The 19,718-nt window shown below is 35.3% G+C and overlaps 1 protein-coding gene across 5 annotated transcripts in view; it reads right to left on the bottom strand.

The window, feature by feature from the left end:
- LOC116344503 (teneurin-a) overlaps positions 1–19,718 on the bottom strand; it is a 383,641-nt gene that overhangs the window by 202,836 nt on the left and 161,087 nt on the right. The window contains exon 1 of one of the 5 annotated variants that reach the window (XM_031773086.1): positions 11,585–12,675. The exons of the other annotated variants lie outside the window; for them this stretch is intronic. The gene's annotated coding sequence lies outside the window, so the exon portion shown is untranslated. Of the gene's footprint in view, positions 1–11,584; positions 12,676–19,718 lie in introns of those variants that run through there. 5 annotated transcript variants of the gene reach the window in all.

Genomic DNA, 19,718 nt, shown 5'->3' with positions numbered 1-19,718 from the left:
TCCGTTGAACTTGTTCCTTCTTCTGTGTGTCATTTTTTTTTCTCTATGGTTCGATTCACATTTTTTTCGTTCTTTTTTTCTCTCTCTCTCTTTCTTTTTGATATTATCAGATCTAAAAATGGGTTTTTATTCAAATCAAACGTAATGTGCGTCTTGATAAAACAAGAGACATAGAATTGTGGTGTTCGAGCACCAATTTCATGTGCAAGCATTCAGTAGTAATTCCAGTGACAACGCATTAACTTAATGAGTGAATAAAATTAATGAACGATGATTATTTTCAGTGCGTTGACTTTTTTTCGTTGACTTTCTTTACCCTCTGATAGAAAGTTGGAACAAAAAGAATTACACTTAAGCGCAAAGCACTTCGATTTTAAGAACTGTGCAAAGCAAAAACACGTGATTCTCTGGCCACATTCATTGCCAGCATTTCAAAAACGCATATAAATAATTTTCATTCGGGTTTTTTTATGTATGTTTTGTGTTTTCTCTTTTTCTTCAATTATTAACATTCTTTTCCGCTGTTTTTATGTGATTTTCCATCACATCGACATTCCAATCCATCGTGCGCTCGCGCCTTTTTCTCTCTTTTCAAATTATTCAATGAGCATATTTTTCAGTGGCGCTCGTTTTTTTTATTATTATTGATGTGCTTCTGTTTCATTCCAAAGATAAGGGGAACTGTAAAAATATGCGCTCAGAAAATTGTACTAATTATCAAATGATTTGCTTTGGGAGTTCATTGAAATGGCCCCGCATTTTTTTTCTTTATCGCACATTGTTTCATAGATAGAATTCTTTTTTCAGATTTTCAATAAGTGAATGTTTCTGCGAACAAAGTATAAAAACCAATTTTCAATCAAAAACAATATATAGAAGAAAAACCGTTCATTCAACGCTTTCTCATTCTAAGAGGATGAATAAATAATAAAAATGTGATTTTCTGATGGTGATTGAAAAAATGCACATACAGAGAAAGCGAAGAAGAGAAAGCGCCGTTTTCTATCAAATGAATTGTTAAAGCAAAAATTCAGAAGACGCAGTAAAAATGCGCAGAAAGAATGAGAAAAACTTGAATGGAATGGGATTTTTCCTTTTTATCACTTGCAAATTGAAGGTTTTTGTTTCAACCACGTTAAATGTACGTCAGAAATCGAGAACATTCAAAATTAAATGATTTTTTTTTCTCTACTGCTGACGTAACTATATCGGGCCTAAAAAATATTTTGTGGACCTTTGTCTTCTGTCAACAAGATTCTCAAACGAGCTGCCAATGAAAGATTTATATTATGATTCTTCGATGAGAGAGGCATCAAAATGCTAACACAGCCTCATTGTCAGGGAAAAAAGCGTATTCAACGGCAAACACTGTAGTTAACTTGGCTTAAATCGCCTTATTGCCATAGCAAAGAACATTCAGAAACGATTGTTTAATGTCGATGCACACATACACACCGTTGAAACGATATCAGAAACGGGGCAAAGGCGAACAGCAAACAAATGGCGAAAAAAGGAAAAAATAATGGGGCAAAAATAGCGCGATATCTTTTCCACTCACAAAATTACAAAATAATTTCTTTAGGCGAACGAAAAAGAGAGCTCTTGAGAAAGAGAGAGACGCAAAAAGAAACGAAACGGTCGATTTTTGTTGAAAATTTATATGCAGATTTTCTGATCTACGGAGGACACTAGAAAAATAACGATGCGATGGATTAAAACATACAACATTTAAATGAAAATGTTCGTTTTTGGTGTGTTCCGTGTTTTGCCATGGATGTTTTTTTTTTCACCGTGGTAACAGCGAACGGGAAAAAAATCGCGTGCTCTTTTTCCAAAAAGCAATATTGGCCACAGCGTGTGTTTTTCCCTATATCACAAGAGCGCATAAACGTTTTCTGAACAGTAGGTAACAGCTTTGTAGTGATATCGTTTTGCTGATAAATAGAGAGCCTTCGTTTACTTTATTTACACACATTCACACCAAATTACAAAAAATCTCTTCGCATTGAGCTCTATCGCTCTCTCTATCTCTCTCCACTCCCGCTCGCGCTTTGGCTTAGTTGAGCTAGAGAATTTGGAGAGTCAAGTCTCTTGTAACGATTCACTTCATCACTTATCTCTTCCTCTGGTATGCCTGTTCTTCGTTTTCTTTTTTATTGCAATGCAAAATGAAACGATTTTCCATTCGGCGTTGATTTAATGGCAGAACGCTTTGAAGCATTCAAAATTTCAACGACGAGCGAGTAAAAAGAAGAAGATGGAAAGAACAGTATTTTTTTTTCGTTCGGCTTGAGCCGTAAGAGAGATAAGTATTCGCTTAGTCGTTTAGATATTTTCATGATACGGGTTGCAAAATTCGATGTGCCGCTCAAGAGCTGTTATATTTCACACCACGTTCAAATATACATGAATCAATGTGAAGAGCAAGGCTGGCGAGAAAAAAAACAACACAGATTTAATTTCACTGTGTCCATGCCTATAGTTCTTTCGTTACGTTCAAGTTAGTAAGTTTTTCACAATTTGGACTCGACTCGGTTTTTTTTCGGCAGTTTTGAGATTACACAAATCGAGCAAAAATCTCGAAGAGATGATTTATTCGGCAATAAAATCAAAACTCGGTTATTACATTTTTCCGTAACTATTTTTGCTGAGAGAACTATCTTAGTGCTTTTTTTTATTGGTGTTTGGCTATATCAACTGAGCAATAATTCGAGTAAGCAATACTGTTCGTCGTTGTTGGATACTAAAACGGCAACAATATTTATTGACAGCAAAATCTGTCTACTACGTGCCGAATTGACCACGGAGATAAAAGAAAAGAAGAAGTGGTGTTTAAAAAAAATAGAAGATCCGTGAACACAGACAGCGTGTTCATAAAATGTCGATAAAAATGTAAATTGACCATTGTACGCGATACTTTTCCGAATAATAGTAGTTGAACTTTAGAAAATGAGCCCGAAACGACATTACCAATAACAATAATCATCAAATCAACGCGCAAAAAAACATTCCGTACCATATTTTTGCGAATACAAAGTGTATACAATGCACTGGAAAATTACGGTCGAATTGATAGCAGATGAGAAAAAAGAACGTACTCACGCATGTGAGAATCAAGCAAAGAAATCAAGAAAACTCTTCTTCGTTTTACAACTCATCGAAGTGTCGTGAATAATAAAAGAAACAAAATTGCAAACGAATCGCTAATGTGTTTTGTGGTCGACGATCAATTTCATTTAACATCGTTTAGCAATCAACAAGAGCTGTGCGGATAGCAAGGAGGCAAAATGCAACACAGCAGACCTATCAATAGCTTGATTACACGTTTTCCTGCTGATTTACTCGAATATTTTATCGTTATGTTACTATTTATTAAGTTTGTTCGGATAACACTTTTTTTTTTGTTGTTGTTCGTGTTGCATTTGGTCGGTTGCGTTATTATAATTCGATTGGCGGGTCGCGCATTTTCTCATTTTCATTCGACCCGTAATTATTCCATTGAATTGATGCTGATGCATGCCGTGTCATCGCTGTTGTTAATGCACACCGATTCAGTTATGGCAATGCAATAAATGAACCAAATGCACAGCGATTAATACAAAGAAGGAAAGAGAGTGTGAGAGAGGGAGCGCGCTTACGAATCCATTCCGTGATTACACAATATCGATAATTGCGCGCTGGCGTTTAAATTTAAACGTGTTATGGACAGTAATTTTATTTTCTCTCCCGGTTCATTCAATGCACAAACACACATACGTCGAATCGGCCAAACTCAATGAAATATGACACTTAATTTATATGAATATAGTTATTGGTAATAACACCTTTTGGCTATGTAAATAAAATTGAATCGAATGCTCTGCATGCAAATATAGAGCCGCTGTAAGGCATTCCATTCGTCTGAGACGACCATTGAGTGAGCGTGCGCTTGTTTCTTTTTTTCCGTTTATTTAATGTGCGCGCGCACAGCGCTCATTCAATGTAGCCTCTTAGTGACAATTAATTTAGTTGTGTGTATGTTCGGCATTCGCATCACTTTTACACGCCCATTAATGAAGGGAACAAAGAACCAGTATTGTCACCGTTTCGGACTTTTGCACACAAACAGAAAAACGTGCAATTGCGCTACAAATCAAAGGCGACTCGTTTGAACGTAATGATTTCCTTCTTTTTCTCTTTCTCTCTGTCGTCTTCAGTTGGCGATTTGGCCAGACTAAATCGACTGAACTAACATATATTGTTGGACACTTTAACCAAGCAAACAAACAGATATAAAGTCAATAACAAACAGCAAAGCGTTCATTTAACGAGACGGTGTGCATAAAACACGATGCAGTACAAAGGAAATCGAGCCGCCGATGCGAAATCAATTGTAGGATTGTTAGTTTTTTGTGTGCTATCGTTCGACGAAATAAATCCATGCATTGGATTTCTGATCGTACTCTCTCACTCTCTCTTTATCATCGTGTGTAACTCTTCCTGCTCTGGTGTGCACGTCTTTAGTGCCTCTTCTTGAGCATTTTTGTTTATCACTTGAAGTTGTTCAGTAAATCAATGTAATAAGCGAAATAATTCGCTTATTAGAGTGTCGGCATTCGTGATCTCTATGCCGCACTCCGCCTCTGCTCTTTCCATTCTTATTAAATTGAATTTATTTCACTGTCATTCGAATTGGAAGGAGATTCGTTCATACTACTATTTTTTTTTTGTTCGCTTTTCGATCCGACAATTCATTCCATTCTTTCGTTTGCGCAAAATAAATATGTATATTTCGTATATTTGTTTGTATGCTGAACTTGTTTTCTTTCAAAGATTCATTCTGAGAACGCTCACTTCTTGTCACATCTTCACATCGTGTTGGAATTCGGTGCGTAGCATTATCGAATGATATACGATTTTTCAGTATGAAGACGATTGCTGCGACAAGACAGTGCGTACAAGTGAGAGAGACCGAGCGAGTAAAGGGAAGAGAAAAAAAAGGCGAGTAACAAAAGAAATACATGTTTAAATGAATGTAATAAATATTTGTTTTCTTCTCAATGCGTGTTGTCGTTTTTTTCGTTCTTTTTTTATTCGAAGACCTTGTACACATTGTGTTTTGATGCGTGTGTTTCCGAATGGTTGCACACATGTGATGTGTCGATGTGTTCGAATCCAAATCGATCGCATTACCAAATGAAACTGAAATGGTAGAAAAATGACTTTCAATTTGGTTGACGTGAGGACGCGCGTAAACTTTTCCTACATATAATCGACAAACGATAGAGAAAAGAAAGACAATTTGTGGTTATTAAATTTGATGGGTTCGCATCGAAGAAGAATTGAAGACCGTTTCAAACTTCAACTAGTTTAATAAATGGCTTTTACCGTGTGTGTATTAATTTTAATGTGTGTACGCTTATTCGACGCGACAATTCAACCAAAACATACACACTTCAATTGATGATTTTGTGCCGTTTCCAATCGCAATACCATACACAGTACACACATATTTAATATATTATATATATTGACAATTTATAACTATACACAATGCTTTAGATGGTTTCGATGAAAACCAACAAATGCAAACCGATTTCAATGCTATTTACTGTGTCTTCGTCCAAATCAAGGGAAAAAACAAGACTATTTTGCCATGGGAGAAAAGGTATCAAGGTGAAACGAATGAAGGAACAACGATGTAAGAAATAAAACAACGACAAAAAAAATTATGCGTCGTCGTTTTGGTTGCAATTGCTTTACCAACCGCCACTGTATTTCATCGATTGTGAAATGCGTGTTTCACTTTGTATTCATTTTATGATATTAATTTTGTGGCGAACATAAATTTCAACTTAATATTTATCGCTTTTTTCCTGTGTATGTCAGCGAAGCAGCGGCTTCTTGCCTCTGTGCTCCTTTTTCAGGCGCACTAATGTCAAGTTTATGCTTTCTTTTTGTTTCATCATCATCGTTGTCGTTGCAAACGGTTCTTTTATTCGCCTTGGCATTTTTCAATTTCGCCTATTTCGCATACAAATTCGAACATCGTTAACGTACACATTTCGCGTATTTACTCCAATGAGACTATATCCTTCTCTCTCTCTCGCTCTCTTTATTTCGCATCGAAATCAAGCCGCATACATTTTTATTTTATTTTTCGTGTTTTTTTCTCTATTCGACGAATGTTCTCTTTTTTCGGCAATGTTGCCCCATTCAAATCGCAAAACCGTTTTGTATATATACAAATAAGCAGTTCGTTTTTCTGTATGTAAAATGTATTGGAAAACATAGTTGATGGTGTACTTTAATGTCGTATTTTGTAATGCTTTGCATTTTTATTGTTTGAATTGTTTGGTTTTGTGTTTAGCTCCCCCCGAAGCGATTGATAGAGAGACCGAAGAGATGGTGGAAAATAGAACGACAAAATAACGAGCAATAATATTGATTATGTTGATAATGATTTCTTTCTTCGTTTTTTTGGTGTGTGTGTTTTGTTTTGTTTTGTTCGAGTAATGGTTGTGTGTACATTTTGGCCACTTTTTTACACTCTTTGTGAGAAAAAACTTAAGCGCGACTGAAATGCCCATAGTAATGATAATTTATTCGATTGTATTCTTAACGAAGATGCTATTTATTTTGTCGGTTAGTTGTGCTCATTAACATTTCGTTTGGTTGTTCACTTTTGCTTACTTTTGCTAGACATAAAACATTATACATGATTAGTTTTGACGCCAAAATCAATCCCAATATCAAGGATTAATGGAAAAAATACCATAAAAAATGTGAGTCGATTCTAAGGAAGCTGTTATCTTTATTCACTGAAATTCTGCGCATGGGAATGATTCATTTTCGATGAACAATAAAAAAAACTGTATAGCCATTCGATATTTCCAGTTAAAATCCCAAGTTTTTTTTTCGTTGTTGTTTTTGTTTTGTTCTTCGTGTGCGACTGTGTCAATGCTGCGACAAAGGGCAATATTCAATATCAAAATCAATAAACAATGTTTTGAGTCGCGTTTTTTTTTTCGTGTTTATACTCTGTGACATGTTAACGACGATGAATTTGGCTTTGTTTCGATTTTGTAAACCTTAGAATATCCAGTTTGGGTTTGACTTTTCTTCCATGTCATTTCGTCCTGAGCCCGAAGAAAAAATATGATTATTTTTTTTTTTTTTTTTTTTTTTTTTGAAGAGGCAATGTTATTTGGAACGTGCAAACAGAGCAAAGACCGATAGCGAAGGTCATATCGAACGGCAACTTAGAACAGAAATGGCTTTTTGAGCTGCTTATAATCAGCAAAGTGGAAAAAATCGGTTGTTCGACCGCGCAAAGATGCGATTTTTTTTCTCTTCTCTTCTTCTTAACTTGTTCATCATTCAATTCTTCTCCACTTATTTTGTTGATTTTTTGTGTTCTTTCGATTTCATTCGACGATAAATTTCCATTTTCATTTTGATAAATATTAAAATAGGTTTTTCTATGTGTATTTACATTTAGATTCATTTCTCGAGGGACTTTTGCTGTACACAGCCACAATCTTCAGTGGAAAGTGTGCGTTTTTGTGTGCGAGAGAGAGAGAGAGAGAGAGAGAGAGAGAGAGAGAGAAAGAGAGCATTTAGAAGCTTTGACCTTGTTTTGACGCACGAAAACACTGTTAAAAAACTGAATCCGTTCATTTACATTCCATCATCCAGTGTGCGAACGCCAAAAAATAACAAAAACCATCCAGCGAAATTACCATAAATTTCTATTTCTGTTGGAGCGCGCGAAATGCGTTTGCATAAAAATCTATTATTTTTTTCTGGTTTGCGTTTGAGTATATGGAATAGAGCATAAGAACATAATACATACTGTGTGTCACAGCGACAGATAAAACAAATCCATGAGCCAAAGTTACGACTTGTTCGAAATGGTATTTCGGTTTTAAAATTCCATTTTTTTTTCGCGCGCACAACGTTCTTTCGTTGATTCAATTTTTGGTGTGTAAAAGCCTTGGACACTAATGAATATTTTATTATTAGCGTCGACTGTTGATGCTGTTGAACGCAATGTAAACAGTATACAAACGAAGAACGGCATCAAGAATAAAAACGAAGAACAAATGGATGCAAAACGCATTTAGCCCGTCTTTGGACAGATAATAAGCTTGTAATTTATTTTAAATCACACCTTTGCATTAATACGATAACAATATTATATGACGACGACTTTTATGATTTGGCTTCATATCAGCACCAGCTCTATATCTCTCTCTCTCTTTCTTCCTCAAAGAAATACACCGATTTCTCGAAAAATTACACAGATAAATAGAATTCACGCGTTTTTTCCCATCGTTTTTAATGCATAACAAATGAAAAGTTATGTGAATAGCCAGAGGTAAAGCAAACATCTTCTTCGATGAACAGAAAAACAAACAAAGTTAAACATGCGGTGAAACATTGTTGCACACTGGATTTACCAAGAATCCCTTTGGTGATATCGAGTGAGAGAGGGGGAAAGAGAGATGGAAGGAACGAGGCGTTTTCTCTAATTAAAATGTTGCTTATAATTTGCCTTAACGAGTCTTTTTCCTCGCTAAGGAACACACCTCATAAGCACTACACACATTGTACAAACCATGTGATTAAGAGGCATATGGAAGTGGAGCGGCAATAATTCTTACTAAATGTCAGTGCTTACGAAAGTGTACTGAAAATCTGAAAATAAAAATATGCATGTGCCATTCGACAAACACTATACCAAAACGGAGCGAAGTGAGAGTTTATAAAAAAAAAACAAGAAATACAAAGTTATTTCACGTTTTCTCTCCAATTAGTAAACTGTGCGACAAATTTACAATATTTTTTTCTTGACTGTGAGAAGAAAATATATATATATTCGGTCGGATTGCAAGAACCTTTTACAATGTGCGAAGATAACTGATGTGCACTAATATTAACTCAGAGGGAAAAAACATTTGTCCTTTACAGTCTTTTGCATGCGTTCACAAATGAGAGATTCACAGCATTGCTCGATCATTCTCGTATTTTTTTAAAATGATTTCTCGAAATTGTTTATCGCTTTAGGTTGTTATTTTTCAGCTTGAATTGGCTGACAATTTTCAACTTCAACAAATGCCTGACATTTACCGACTGCAAAGAAATGAAAAATTCTCGCCATTCTCTCATTGTTGTTTTTTTGCTGATGTCAAAAATGTGTGTGTTTTTATATTTTTTCCGACTGCTCTTTTTCGCCTGATACGAAATAGTGAAAAAATATAGTGAATTTTATTTGAATATTTCATCTCGGATCTTTCATTTCGCATCAATTAATTGCTCAACACTTTTTCCAGTGAGTAATTATGTGTCGGATTGTGTGTTGTTGAGATACCGAGTGAAAAAAAAATGCAAATCCGAGTTAACAGAAAAATCGAATAAAATGAAAATTCATTTCATCCAACAGAAACTTGTGAGCAAAATCGTTTGTCGTTTGTTTAAATTCACGTGGCCGCGCCCGCAAACAAGAGCTGCGAATGAATTTTTCATCGAATCATTAAAAATGTTCTTTTATTTGGCGAAAATGTGTGTTTGTACGTCGCTGATTGGCGTTGTCTATTGAATAAACAGATCGCACATCAATCTGCCACGCAATCGAATGCAATTCCGTTTTATACGATCTCACAAACAAGCCGTGTGTACAAACCGTTTGAATTCATTCATAATTTATTCGGGGCTATTTTTAGCCCATCCAAATAAACGGCATCACTCGAATTATGCATGCAATGTGTCGAATTAAAACCGCACCATCCATGCATAAGGCGTCTATTGCTGCTGTTGTTTGATTTTGTTGTTTTTGTTGTTCGTTCGCAATTAATCGTTTCATCGACTCTTTAATTAATTGAAAGTTCATCGCATATTTTTTCAACGCTTCAACGCAATTTTATTTTGCCAATTTCACTCTCGTTTTTTGTTTATACGGTTTTTAATTTAAAAGAGGTCATAAGTTCTTAATACCCTCTGAGCGAATGTGAATATTTTTTTTGTGCAAAACAAATGTATTTTAACATGTGTTTTTTTCATTCGGTTTTATGTGTGTTTCATTTCAAACTGTGACTTTTCCGATGATCTGTTAGAGCCACGAGATTTATGGCTATTGCTTTGAATTGGCCACTAAATGTTGTGACACCTTAAACTATATATACAGCAGTCTCGATTTGCGGTGGAGCTGACACTCGCTCAACATCAAAAATAAAATTCCCATAAATTAAACGAAATACAAAAAAAAACCGACGTGGTGCGAGAGAAAAAAAAATATATGAAAATAAATGTCGTTGATTTGATGTGGGAAAAGAGCGTTTTCGGTGAGGAAAATTCTAAATGGAATTAGTGAATTAATAGTGATGAAAAATTTGAATAAATAAAAAAAAAAACAAGTATTTAGCCCCAAGTTGACGCCGTGCAAAAGTCAACTAATTGCCTCATGCCAATGGAACAACTCATGTTATCGAGACGGAGAATGAACAAGAAAAATGAGTTTAATTCAGGGCATTATTAAGAACGATGAAAATAATACATAATCACGTATTTGCTGTTTTTCAACGACAAAAGTCCCTTTCGACTCACGAAGAACATGCCAATTTTTTGTTTTCTTGTCTATTTTCAGCAGCATTTCATTCGGTCATTTAATTCGATGAATTGTCCATTGTCACGATTCTTGGTCATTAAAAGGACCTTGTTGCACAATTATTCCAACAACAACAATAATAAAAAACAAACACGATTTTGATAGTTTTAGTCGAAAGTCCGAAATGGCTCAGTTTTTTCGAGGGCTTGTTTTTATTCATTATCTAAATTTTTTCCGTTTTTGTGTCTGTCTCTGGTCGGTTCATGCAGTTTTTGACAGTGTCTGTAATTGTTTTTGTAATCGTTGTCGCTTTATTTCACATGTTTTGCCCATCAACAGAGTGCGATAAATAACGACAGCCGAGCAAATCCTTTTCGGATTCACAATGTCGGTTGCAAAAAAAGCGAGCACAGTAAATGGAGTTTCGGCGCGCAAGAGCTGTTTGTTGTGCTGTCTCCTCTTAATCCATTGATAAATTGTTTTTATAGAGATGGAAAATTGGCATTTTTTTTACTTCGTTCCGTTCACAATTTGCCTCACAAACCATGAGGAAAAATCAACATCACATTTTCATTATGGCAAACGATTCACAAATTGAACAGAAATATGAAAAAAAAAATATCCAAATGAAAAATGAATCCAGATGAGAAAAAATAAACTGTCCAATTGACTCGTTGATTTTGAAATGCACTAAATTTGAGAATACAAACACATGCACACCAGGTGCATTGAAGTGTCTGTTATGTTTACCAAAACACCGTTAGACTGAAATATTCATAATCGTCGATCGCAAAATATTTCGATTTCCTTCTTTTCGAAAAATCGTTACAAGTATTTTATTTATCGTCAATCAACATCATCGCTTTCAAGAGCGGATCATCAAAAAAAAAAAGAGTAAATCCTTTTGAAAATAAAACATCATTTTCCATCGGTATGTTTCGAAAAATTACATTAAAAAAAGGAGATTATTTCTGGTGAAAAAATAAAATGAATACATACACAATGGATATCACACTATGAACATGTACACTCCAGGTTGGATTGATGATGCGAATGATTTATTCCGCATGCAGACACTCATATACATGTATTTGAGCTGGAAAAATGTTTATAATGGTTTTTATTCTCTGGCTGATGAATTTTTTTGTTTGGTTATTGTTGCAGTTTCCGAAAGTCCTTTTCTTCTCGACAAAAAAAAACACTTCATTCACGAAAAACACTGACACACTTAGTTCGGGTATTTCTCACATGAAACGCACAGAATAATGTAATATTTATACAATTTCTTACTGGCTCTTCTTAAAATGCACCAGAAATGTGCAGAGAAAAAGGAATTCGTTACGTTTTGATTTCTTTAACTTATTTTTCCAGGGAATCTATTGTAAAGAATTTTTTTTTTCTGGATGAGAATCGTTTCTTTTTGAAAAATCACTTTGTTCCGTACAATAGAGAGTCCTTTTCACGCTGAACGATACAATTTGAATGCAGTTTTTGTGCATCACTCACTTCACTTTTCTCTCTTTTCTTCACCTACACTCGGCTATATCAACTTCACTAGACTCTTGACGAAGGATACGAGATGAAAAAAAAGCAACGAACACAAAATATCGAACATAAAAACAAAAACTGCCGAACTTCGTTTTGGTATTGAATACAACACACACAGGTAAATCTAGAAAATTGCTTTTATAATTTCTACTCTTTTGTGCCGTTTGTTTGGACCTGTGTGTATGTGTGTTGTAACTTTTTTGTTTGGTTTTGGGCAAAATGCAATAATGTTGTTCAAAGCGATGCAAAAAATGTGATTGGGAATGATATGTTTTGGCCCGAACAAAAAAATCACTGCCGATAGCAAATCCTTTTTTTCTTCAATTTGATCGAAACAAATGATCAACACGATTCAATATTTTTTCTGATATTCCTTTTCAGGAATGAAATAAAAACTGTTCACAAGATTTTCATTCGATTTGATAAATTTCAAAATCGAAGTTCACTTTTAAAAATAATTCCGATAATTTCGATTGGAATAGATTCTCTCACTGGCAAAACAACAAAATTCTGGCCTCTGTTGTATATGTACGTCATGCAAGCTCAACGTACCAAGACTAACTGACTACATTGTACAAAAGAGATGTGGTGTTTCGTTATTGTATCGACTGGTGTTGATTCTTGTTCTTTCTCTCTGTTTTATCGAACAGTACACACGAAAGCGGAGAGAGATAGCTCGCGCACAGAGAATCGCTTGCGACATATGAATGTGCGTATGGGAACTCGTTCAAAAATGTGCAAGCATATATGAATGCTTGGAACGAATGGAAGTGACCGAACGCGCGCGTCAACTCACACAAGTCTCCGGTGTGTATACGAGTGTAGAAACGGAGAAAACAAGATACGGCATAGACGTTTTGTAGATGAAATGTTGCTGCTGTTCAATGGTGCAGTATTGCATCAATGTTATAAGGATATATCAGCTGCTGGCACTCAATGCGCGTGTGTTTTTCATGTTTATATCTTGTTCGGTCGACGTGTTGTCGGTTCTTTTTTTTCATTCTATCTGCACCGTTGTTTCAACGTTTATTCACACGCATGCCTCACAGTTCCCATGTCAATTCTTGTTTTTCTAGCATACCTCGTTTCCAATTCGGATTCCCCTTGTTCAAGGGGAAGTGTTGGAATATTGCCGTTTGTGCTGTATTTTTTGCAGAAACGTGTTTAATCGGTGTCGATTTTGTCCGTTGTTTTTTTAAGCGTAACGAATTTCTTGTTTTTATTGCCACCGAATTTGAATAATATTTTCAATAAAATATTTCTGTTAATCGGTCGTTATGCAACTACGCACGTACATGATACCATTATTCACGTGCTTAAATCGTGTGTTATGCGTATAAAATGTGAGTTTTCTCACCCTTTTTTATACAACAAATTGCCTACATTGTTGTTGTGATGTTTTTTTTAAAAAAAGGTCGCTTTGTGGCCAACACTCTCTCATCATCGCTTTGTTCGGCTTATTTACTTTACCGACGACATTCGCATATTTCAATTCATATTTCGTCCTCAACAAAATGCTGTTCGGTATTTTTTTAAACATAAAGCAAGAGTGAATAACAAAAAAACATCGTCACACGTTTACGACAAACACACGTTTAATTATGCATACCATTTTCATAATTTAAATCTGTTTATTTTTGCCACAGCAGAAGATCAGTACATTCTTTTTTATTTATTCACGGAAGTTTATTTAGGATTGAATTCAGAATAGAAAAAAATGCATTTAACATCATTGAAAGGCGGACTTTTTGATGATGAACAAATTGCGTCAACAACAAATGATTATTAAAAACGAAAAATCTGTTCGTCATTTTTTATTCGTCAAGTATGTGAGTCTTTTTTCGGTTGAAAAAACTTCTTCAGATTCTTAAAAAAACATTAAAAATTACGTATCAAAAAATAAGAGAAAACACAAATCTTCGGATATGCTTTCTCCTTACTTTCTCCTCAATCTCCGTGCCGTGCATGCAACGTGCTTGTACTTAAAAACGTTCAATTCCCCTCGATACACTTAAGTGTACTTAACCATTGTTCCAGTTCTCATCGTGCGATGTGATAGGAGAGTGTTCGAAATGCCGGTGGGCATTGTGCAAAACAAAACGAAGCATAAGATTGGCACTTGTTGTCTGAACGACGAAACACAATGGATATCACAGCAAGACATAATCGAATGTTGAGAATGTTCATCATCATTTTTGGCAAATCGTCTGCCCGACTAAATTTCGTATACCAAATTGCTGCGTAATAACGATTATAATATTGTTATAGCAACGGTCACCATATGGCATTATGTATATTGTAGACGCGCGTAATTTGTCTTCGTCCATTCGGTTATGTGAATTTTCATGTCTTCGTTTTCAAGAAGGCACGCACTGTTTGATTCCCTTTAGTTGGATTCGCCTGTGCACGTGTAATTTTGCAATGGAACAATGTGAGCGAAGACCTACTTAAAATTCTTGAAATTTTCAATTGCTTTTGTTGAATTATTTTCATTTTGACTTGTCGTTGCGTGAACGTTCCACAGTAATTGTCGACATTTTTCATTCGGTTGCTAACGGATCTAATTGTAAGGAAGCATAGACCGAGACTGAGACTTTAGGTCAAAATGAAATGATCTTGCAAATGGTTTGCATTCTTTTTATGCTGCAAAGTATTCGAATAATTTCTCGTTTCATTTTTGGCTTAATTTTCGATTGTAATTTTTTTTGTGAACAAAAACCCGAGATAGCGACTTAAAATTGTAAAACATCAGGTGGCGATAACAAAAAAAAATCGCAATGCAAATTAGTTGAAATTCATCATCAAATTAAATATTTGCCATTATTTATGGGTAATGATTATTTTGAATTGTGCTCGATTGCAGAATGAACGCAACGATAACAATAAATTAATTAAATCAATCCCCATTTTACTGCCTCAACTTTGAATGATTTGGCGCAGCGATTTTTTTGTTTGTGAGCATGTGTCTCTACGCTATCGCATTGTTTGGCATTCGAGCTCATTTTCACAATTTGCAATCAATATATCAGCCAATGTATTTCATGAATTTGTCAGCTTTCAATGGAGATGAACAATGACCGCGATTTCTCTCTTTCTCTCTCTCTCTTCAGTTTGCGCTCATTCTCCCTCTCATTCGCTCATTCCGGCTTCCGTGCAAAAATCCAAAATGCATCGAATGGGAAAATTTGGCAAACAAAAAGTGGAAATTAACGCCTGTGCAACTTTTAATAATAAACGGTGAATTAATTAATTTGAGTTTGTATCGAATTTTCCATATATAGTCATTTTTACATATAATTGTGATATTTTCCGATTAATACGGTAAACTCGGCGAAAAGCCGAAACAATTGAAGTTGATTGTTTGACTGGTGGATCATTCAGTGTGTGCTTTACACCGCATCACTCCAATACACGACAGAGAGACAATATTTACAAATAAAACCTGAAAATTACAATTTCGTGCTGGCTATTTCATTCTAACAACTGGCTTTTAAACGATTCCGTGTGAGTGCGGCAGGTGGATTAAAGTTTTTTTTTCTCTGGCCTTAGTATGCAAAAAGAGAGTCTTTTATTTCGAAGCCGCGGCAACAGCAGCATTTTGTTCAGTCAAACATTTATTAAATGAATGATTTTATGCGAATGTGAACACATTGAATGGGCTGTGATCGGCTGCGCACGTTTGGCATTGACCAGAGCGCAGCTCTTTGTTTTACACATTTATTATCATTTTTATTACAGCATTTAATAACACGAATGCGATTTTCTGTGTTTGCTCGTATTTTTTTTGTTGGTCTCTCTCGCCATTCCATTCTTATTGATCGTCACGGATTCTTTTTCCACTTTGTTGCAGCTTCTGTATTTGCATTCCATCCGAATGCATTCGATACTGCTGCTGCTGCTGCTTCAACTGTTTTGTTGAGTGCCACTTGTACAACTGATTTTGTTTTTGCTTTTCGTTCATCAGCGAAAAATATTATTAAATTTTTTATATATATATATATATTTTTGTGTTTCCTCCAACAAACAATTAAAAAATATTTACGCGTTTATCGTGTAATTTAGTAGAATGGCCATCGACACGAGCCAACAAGCATATAGAACAGCAGACGAAATGCCGACACTCATACAAGGAGACAGGCACAGACGCAAAAAAATCGCTGAATGCATGGTTCGGACGCATTGTTTGCATATGCGTTCGCACACACCATCGTCACATGCACATTTTGCAGACGCGCTCGAATATTTTTCTGAATTGATTTCATTTGCACACCGTTTATCAGTTTTTTCGCTTCTCTCGTTTCGAGTATGCAACTGGTTTTTTTTTCTTTCTCCCATTAAAATTGCTTCTTTCTTTTCAACCTTTTTTTGATTATCATGGCCACACCACATGTGCACACTCAGAATCACTTACCATTTAATCAATTATTAACATATTTTTATTGCGTATCGCTGCGAATCGGTCGTTTCTTGTACGCAATTAACGGGCTGATGAAAAAACGCAACGCCAACGACTTTTCCATCAAAGTTGACAGATTCAATTGGAACACATCGCTAAACAGGCCTTCGATCGCGAATTGGGACCAAAACAACAATGTATTAATCCCGTTCAAAAACTGACGTTTGTCGAATCACGTCAATCATTTGTGCAACATTTTGCGTTGGTAAAATGCAACACAATTTTTTTTTAATTGATCATGTAAAATGCATGAAATTTGATTGCTTCCAGTCAATTATCGACTTAAATTATCCGCATGTGCAATGTGAACACGCTTTCCTCATTTTAATGATGGTTAAAACATACGCGTTCATAGAAGCCATTTTCAATAAATTCGAAAAATGGTTGAAATCAATTATGAAAATCACTGTGCAAGCAAAGTTCAAACAATAACAAAAAAGTGTGGCAAAATTTTTGAAGAGAAGAAAAATCTATATTACCAGTGGAAGTCATTTCTTCGATTCTCGCATAGTTGGGTAGTGCGAGAGATAATTGATAAAATAAATATTTGATTTTAAGTGCAATCGAAAAATTGTTCATCGGTATTTGAAGAGAGCGAAGCAGCGGAGAGAAGATACGAGTGCAAGCGGCACGATTGATCCGAACAGTAAATGCAATGGCAATCATTGAAATATTATTTGGATTAATTTTCTTCATTCTCTCTCTCTCTCTATTTCGATTGCATGTAGTTAAACTACACACAAAAAGCATTAAAAAATTTCATCATTCGTATTCGGCAGCACGCAGATATTTATTATAAAATGCGCCTCCCCTCTAATCGCTAATAATCCACAAAAAATTCCCCATCGTATGATACCGCTTCCATTTCCGACTCATACATTTATTATAAACGTAAATGTGGCCATTTAGATGGATACAATGTGTCATATCATGACGTACACTGTGGATGATACACGATGACTGCACGAATGCACATGCAATAAAATGTAGGAAAAAACAAATTTCGAGGAAAAATCAATTTAATATCATTCAATGGAAAATGTCTCTCGGCGAATTCTTCAATCGGACATTAGTGACAATTAAACGAAAGGTTCATGTCTCTCAATTTGAAATGGAAAGAAAATGTGTTTGGAAACTCTCATTTTACAACATTTTCTTCCGGTTCATCGCCGTGATGTGACCACTGTCAAATAAGATGCAATACACCATTTGATTCAGCATGAAAAATTGATATTTGATTTATTTATCAAGCACTCAAGCTGTCATTCGATCAAAATGATTTGCGGTACTTTGCAGCTCAAATGACGAAATTTGAGGATAAATTCTCAAAATAATATCTGATATTCGAAAATCATAACGAAGACTTCGAATTAAAGTTAAATTAGTCATCCGCAACGATGTTCACGATCGAGCAGATTGACGTCTGTATAAATTGAATTGAATGTGGCCGAGACACATTAGAAATCAAAGCAATGCGCGGCATTCTAATGAATGAAACTACAAAAGATAGGAAAAAAAGAACCGAACGGATTCCAAAAATAGAATATCCAAGTTGATTTGTTCGTACAATTAAACGGAAATAGGTGGATTTTAGTAAATACACCTACAAAATTGAGAGCCATTGTACTAAGAGTGAACAAAAAAAAAAATTGAATGATAATAATGTAGTTGCATGCAATCGAGCACTTTGAAAACTGAATAATTTATTTGTGATACACAAGTGAATGAATGTGTTTGAAAGTCATAAATGAAAAATGTCATTCTTTCGCCGTTCACATTCGTTTTTTTTCTTCTCCATTCTGTTTGTCTCTCTTCCTTTCTCGTTTGTCGCGTTAAAACTCGACTAAAGAGCCGTACCTGATGGAAGGCAAGGAAGGAAGCAAAGGGAGAGAGAGAAAAAAGAGTCGCGAAACCAAAGTGACAATATTGTTTATGCGTTGTGCAATTTCATCGTGGCACGAAGTGTATGGCTACGTGTCGAGCACGCTCGCCTGTACAGTCGCGCTCTCGTGTCTATGATTTGACGAACAAACATTGCTGAAGGTGGGTAAATTATGTTTGTCTTTGGATTTGCCTGTAGTACTATTTCAACTGTGTTAAGTATAAATAATAGACAAATAAGTTACTTTTTGGTGTGCTTCGTGCGACCGCGTTGTGTTGTTTATTGATTTTGCGACTCGCTTGACGTTGTATTTGAATCAAACGAAGGTTTTTTTTTCTCTGTGCGTTCCGTTCTTTGTATGCAGATGAAATATTGTGTCTCAAACAAAAGAAATGTAGATTTCGACATTTTCGCTTGACATGCACAGCACAATTGTATTGAATAGGCGACAAATGAATGCAACGATAATTGGAATAGACGTTTTGCTGAATGCAACACGGAAAAAATACACTTTCAATGGACAAACACATTTGTTTTCGATTTGCAGTTTGTTTTCATAGTTCCGAAAACGATCAAAATATTTTGGTAATTTAATTTGGTCCAAAGTCAATCAATGGAATTCAAACAATGCTACAGCAAATTAGAATGGTTTTTACTTCGGGAAAGTATTTTCTGTCATGTTAGAATTTTTCGTAAAATCACGGGAACTCGGTGATTTAACCTCGAGCAATTATTTTGAAATGAACAAAGTTCAAACGAACCGCAGTCGGAACACGAGAAAATCCAAAACCATTGATGACGTCCATTAGTGCACATGATGAACGAAAGATTTCGTTTAAATTAACTCTATTAATTCATGTTCACTAACTGTGAGTTTAGCTCCTATGGAAAATAATAATAAAATGCCCAAAAATGGGAAAATACAGTATTCGAATTTCGAAGTGAAGAGCAATTGCATTTCTCAGGCATTCGCATAGACGTGTATGAATTTGTGAAAAGCGACACACATGAATTATGCATGTGTCGATGTTGATTATCCGCCAAAGAGTGGATTTATAATGGCAATGACGCAATGGAATCAAAAAACTGACTATGACAATGCCTTCGAACGACAAGCAAAACAAAACAACAAAAAATCCAACCAGCCACTATGCACACACTGCAAAGCAATCGATAGACATATAAATCCCAGAGGATGATTTGTATTTCATTGTATGTATTTATGGGGCTGTCGAATCAGAACGAGA

Source organism: Contarinia nasturtii, unplaced genomic scaffold, assembly GCF_009176525.2.
Source record: "Contarinia nasturtii isolate CC-2019 unplaced genomic scaffold, AAFC_CNas_1.1 Cnas_scaffold_1037, whole genome shotgun sequence".
Classification (NCBI taxonomy): domain Eukaryota; kingdom Metazoa; phylum Arthropoda; class Insecta; order Diptera; family Cecidomyiidae; genus Contarinia; species Contarinia nasturtii.
The sequence above is the reverse complement of the archived record's forward strand: the minus strand, read 5'-3'. Positions and strand labels throughout refer to the sequence as shown.